Here is a 6,334-nt window from a genome sequence, read left to right on the forward strand (position 1 = left end):
AAATATAGGCCGGATAAAATTAACGGGAATAATGAATTTAACAAAAAATATAGAAGAATTAGTAAAAGAAACAATAGTAACCACGGGAGTAGTGAACGTAATGATATTAACAAAAAATGTCGTAAAAGTAATAATATTAATAGTGGGGTAGTAAACGTGTCTCATAATTTGAAAATAAATTTTACATTTCATCATAATTACAAGATATGCCATAGAAAAATATATTACTAATAGTAAACGTGTGAGTTAGACAACTTCAACATAGTTTATTTCATTGAAAATAAAATTTAATCTAAAACAGAGGTAGCCCTATGCGGCCGGCACCAAATCTAGTATATATATATATATATATATATATATATATATATATATATATATATATATATATATATATATTCATGTTAAACTCGGAATAAATAACATTGTTAATTGTTTAGGCTAAAGACACCCACCTCTCGATATTAGTGTCAACCATAGACCGGGTCCTAGAGATCTCTCGATATGACTAGGCCGTCTTACTACACATGCTTAGTCTAATTCGAATCCGTGCCTCTCGACTTATAGAATGAATTAACAAACTTAATCGTTGAATATGGCCATTAAACAAAGATTAATCGTGACAATACAAACATGTGATAGAAACAATTAGACAATATTACATCAACCTAATTTAACATTTACATATTTTAATTATGCATGGCTTCCCTAATCCCTAGACAAAAGGGTATTGCTCACTCATATTAGAAATAAAACTAACCATGTATGATGTAGTAAATATGTTGAACATGAATTAAGAAATTAATTAATATTAATATGAAACTAATAACTAATAATAGAGCAAATGATGAAATGATTAACTAATTAACTTGTAATAGAAATAACAAAAGCAATAACGAAATGTAGAACTAGAATTACCGAAATGTAGAACTCGTATTAATAACTTGAAACGGAAGAACAAATAAGAACCAAATAACTTGAAATAATACAATATGGTTGGGGTTGAGGGTTAAGAACAAATAATAACCACTTCATCATCCAAAGTCATGGATGGCCCATCATAGCTTGTACCACATCTAAAAGAAATTTGGTTGGGGTTGAGGGTAAGCACATTGTTGCTTTTATAAGACAAATTCGGGTGAAATTTTGAATTCGGGTTATAAGTATTTGAAAATGTACCCGGTGGATAAGAACTTTGTCTAAAAGCTTGATAGGCGCATACCTCCTCCATAGTAGTTTGGCATAGAGCGGCATAATGACCCGCATCTCCGCAACCTTCACAAACAATGATTTGGCTAGTAGAGGATACGACATTGAGTTGTTGAATAGAATCTTTAGCATCTCAGTCCCCCAATTGTTGTAGGAGTAATAAGAGCTGAGCTTTCAAAACGGTGGTGTCGGAAGCTTCTTCTTTACCTTTGATGGGCACACTTCGAGAATTGACATATTGGGCATCGTGAATCGCCATTGACTCAATCGTGGCATAAGAAATATTCGTGTCAATTTGATCAAATCGCCCATTGTTGGCGGAATCAAGAATTCTTCGGGACTCGGCACAACATCCATTGTAGAATGTTATACTAGGAACCAAGCATCCAACCCATGATGTGGGCATTGCCTTTACAACTCCTTGTATCTCTCCCAAGCTTCATATAAGCTCTCAAGAGCTTGTTGACGGAAACCGGTGATTTGGCTCCTTAAAGTTTGAGTTTTCTCTGGTGGAAAAAACTTTTGATAGAAAGCAAGAGCCAATGTCTCCAAATTTGTGATCCTCATGGTGGTGCGATCAAGGCTATTGATCCATAGCTTTACCTTGTCCTTCAAAGAGAAAAGGAAAAGTATTTCCCTAATTTGGGCTTGAGTGACACTGGTTTGCTGAATCATGGAGCAATATGAAGGAAATGTAGATCTTTATACATACTAACATACTCTTATATGTCAAAATTAATTTGTCATAAAATTAACAAAGGTCTTATGCATGCAAACTTTATATAAATAGAAGAGAAATCACATCCTTACATTGATGATTTCGGTTTTATGGGCACAAAAGAGATCTCCTTCTCTCTTGTTCTTGAGCTTTCCTTTTGGATGAACAAAGACCCAAGTGTAGGATCTCTCCCAAGGAATTATACCCAAGGCTTTCTCTTAATTAAAATTAATATTATAGATACTAGATAATATTAATTTTTGTAGAAAAATGACCCAAAATAAATTGGTTGTGCTCTTGAATATCCGGTCAAGAGTAGAAGTATTTTGGAGTGTTTTATCTCTCTAATTTCTCATAAAAGTGTAGAGAGAAAATTAATTTCTTATACTAGAAAATAATGTATGTGAATGAATGAAAAATTAGAGAAGAAAAATTCTCTAAATGGTCTTGGTAAAACCGGTGGGGGGAGGGATTGGGTAGCCTATGCATGGGCATGATTCTCTAACCAAGAGAATAGGTATGCAAGGCTAGGTGTAGGTAGTGTCATCATATTGTCTCCACTTAAATTATTAAACATAATTTAATCACCATAATCCCTCAATATTTCGATCCACTTATAATATGGGATCCATATTATTTTTGTCAATTTTGTCATATGTCACATGTCATATGTTACATAAATTTGTTGTGCATTTTTAACATATTAAAAATCAACGTATTATTAAAATACGTCACATGCAAAATCGACTTAGTAATTTCATAATTACTTGTACCAAAATATTTTACCGTTTATAAATCGCATTTATAATAATTCATTCAAATCCAATTGTTTCTTTAAACAATAATTTCATCCGAGTAATGATACAATTCGATTACTCAGACCGTATCTCATTTAATCACATTTCAATTTGATACGTAAATTTTACTTCCAAAATCGTCCGTCAATTTTTCAAGTAATTTAATTAACTCGTAACGTTATACGACTAATTAAATAATCAATTAAGAGTGTTGCCCTATAGGTATGACCTAGGGGTCAACTGATCACCACCGTCACACGACGAAGATGTCAAACTCTAGTCACCAATCATTACCGATATATGTTGACCAGTTGACAGTAACAAAATTACTTCCCAATTGTATTCTTTAAAATGAGATTTAATAATGATATTTAAATCATGTGATCGCACTATTGTTGAGGACACATTTCCCAACAATCTCCCACTTGTCCTCGACAAGTGTGCGTCACCAATTCTCTTGTCCTATTACTATCTCCCACTCAATGCAAGGTGTCTTTCAGGTCGTACTTGCAAGTGATCATATCGAGAGTGGTTTCCTCGATCCGGAGAATAACGATTGACCGGATTTATCCACTCGGATATCTTCCGAGCGTGGCCACGCATTTCCAATTCATTACTCCTCGAGTGGCCCTGAGATATTGTTTTAACCCTGACAAGGGGATGGACAATTCCTATCGCACTCATTCCCTTCGACTAGCCACAGCCATCATAACCCAAAATATGCCCATTTGACCCCATTTACGAAGGTCGTAGTAACACAAATCAAAGTTAATCTGAAACTGTGCCATCTTAGGTGAATAGTCTTTAGTCAAAAGAATCGACTCATTAGAATACTATAGTAGCTCTCGCCACGACCAGGCTTTATAAATTTGCCAGAACTCTATAAGCGGTCACTGCCCGACAAAGTGTTCCTAACAGTCTGCCTATGTGATCGACTAGTCATCTCACATGACTCTATGGCACTTGAACTTGCCATCAATCGCATCACACTCTAGTCACTTCGAGACGTCACCTCATACAAGTGACTATGGGCGAATACAATGCTAATCCGTGTTCACTTTAACGGGGTTCAATTGTCTCCACAACCCGTTTGGATGTAACAAAGTATAATAAAAGAGTTTTAAAAATAAAACTCGAACGACAAATGCGATTATCACACATGAATAGTCAATGCCTGATTACTATTTCATGCTCTATAATCTAATTTGATCTTGTACGTAGTTGTTCATTTCAATTCAATTGAAATGACATGACTCATCATGTTTAGCCTTTGAGAAGGCTTTGGTTAGTAGGTTTTATCAACTTCTTGTACCTTACTCAACCTTACTACATACTCGTTTTCCTTTGTAATGTATACATTTGCATTACAAAACTTTCTGAGTACGTGTCGAGGTCCAATCAAGACATAGGCCCTCTAGCCTAAGAATAGCTCCCACTTTTTTTCACAAAATGCGGGACTCATCCTTCTTGCACATCTCATGATCGCAAGTGTACTCAATTTCCGTTATAAATATCTCTCATTGTTCTTTATTGCCTAGAACGATTCTAGAAAATCTACTTCTTAATAAACATTGCCACAATGGTATCTTAACCATCCTAATGTGTTTTGATTATGGTTTTGTCAGAACCCATGCGCAACCTCAATTGTCAATTGTCACTTGTGTAACACCCTTACACAAAATTGCATCAAAAACACTTTGCTTTACTTCCTTAATGCTTCTGCAAGCACTTAAGGGTAATCTTTATATACTAGGTAAAGATTACTTAAATTCGATTTTTGAAAACAATTCATCATACTCAAAGTATATGAAGTGTTATACATCATTACTCATTTAATTGATCCGGCAGCGGAAGCAAATGGAATCAATCAAATATGTTCAATTTAATTGAACTAGTCATGAATCTTATCAACATAAGACTTCTTACTGACGCTAATATCATGTGGATTTATCTTCATAAATCCGGATATTCAAGATGTATTATAATACTCCAAAAGTCTTAAATCATTCTCAATGATCAATATGTCATCCACATATCGGACTAATTAAAAATTTCCGTAACTCCCACTAAACTCCATGTATAAACACAACTTCTCGACTTATCGAGAAAAGTTTTATCACATGATCAAAATGTTGACTCCAACTCATTGATGTCCTACTTAAGATTCTCTCTTAAGTTTCACATTATCTTAGGATTGCAAGAATCTACTAAACTCAAGACATGTATTGAATACATTCCTTCTATTGAAGAAGTGGGTTTTAGATTCACTTGCTATGTATTTCATAACCTCATAATGAAACACAATCCCTAAGAAGATCCTAATAGACTTAAGCATTTCAACTAGTGCAAAACCCTTTGCAACCAATCTTACATTGAAATATCTCTTTATTAGTGCAAAAACCCTTTGTCACTAATCAAGCCTTTTATTTCGGATTCTCATGGCTCTAAGCCTTGTATTGAGTTGTGACTTGAACATTCTTATGTAAGTCATATGTTCACTACTTTCTAGAAGTAATCAATTTGAATCAAACAATTTGTTTGTAAGTTATAAGCTCTTTACTTTCTTAAAAGTAGCATGAATTCATCATTTTTAACAAGTGACGAATTTAACCTCCTAGGTTTTTGAAGAAACAATGTCTTACACAAAACGTCTCATGTAGCCAAGAAAGACCAGTTTCTTGCGACAAGAAAGATTTCTTGCGACATAACATTCCCTGTGGCATTCTTTGTGGCTCTTGAAAAATTTCTCCCACTCTGTCTTCTAAAAATAAACTTGTATTTTAGAAAGACAGCTCCACGAGCCACAAACCCGTCGTACTCGTTATAATTGAAGAGGGAAAAATGAGCATTTGTTTCTTGTGAAAAACTTATAACCATGGTACCCTTACCATTTCATATCTCATATGATTCGATTTAGTGGAAAATAAATTAGACAAAATGATAAATTCCCCAAAAGGATCAAGTAACTCAAAGTAACTTGATTGAAATCCAAACCATATCGAATAGCGTTTGAATTTATATCCAACCACACATTATTCCATGATGTGTGCTAAGAGAGATTAACTTGTGATACTATATCACATTTCCTTTGGCTTATATCAAAGTCTTCACTTTGATAATCCCATCACGACTAAATCGTGATTCCTTGAACTCTTGAACTTCTTCAAAGATTTCTCAATTTACCTTATTAAGTGAACACACTAGTGTCAACTTAAATCGTTGGTAAAAGAAAATGATCAACCTATTTTGGATCAATGATTTACAATCTCGATCTCCTTTTTCAAACAAAAGGCACGAGACATCTTGCTTTGAATACAAGATACGCATATACCATTAACAATCTAATGGTTTCAAGAGTACTCGATAACTCTTTGCGTTCATCATTCCAAAATTTAAGGTTTAATCTTGGGTTACCAATTTGAATCATCTACATGATATATCATTCTAGTTTGGTTTAGAATATAATCACCTTGATAATGGGCTTGCCATACATCAAATCGTGGTGTAAAGGGTCACAAAGGTGAAAACCTCTTTTGTATCTTAACAAGTTTATATTCTTATTTAGAGTTTATGCACTTAATAGTCATAATTAAGTAAAACTTTAAATCCAAAA

General features: G+C 34.0%; 1 non-coding gene across 1 annotated transcript; it reads left to right on the top strand.

Moving 5' to 3' along the window:
• Positions 1-1,594: 1,594 nt before the first annotated feature.
• LOC141616270 (small nucleolar RNA R71) lies at positions 1,595-1,702 on the top strand. The gene has a single exon (XR_012530625.1). It is a non-coding gene; the product is annotated as a small nucleolar RNA R71 (small nucleolar RNA).
• The last annotated feature ends 4,632 nt before the right edge of the window (positions 1,703-6,334 follow it).

Source organism: Silene latifolia, chromosome 11 (genome assembly GCF_048544455.1).
Source record: "Silene latifolia isolate original U9 population chromosome 11, ASM4854445v1, whole genome shotgun sequence".
NCBI classification, from domain to species: domain Eukaryota; kingdom Viridiplantae; phylum Streptophyta; class Magnoliopsida; order Caryophyllales; family Caryophyllaceae; genus Silene; species Silene latifolia.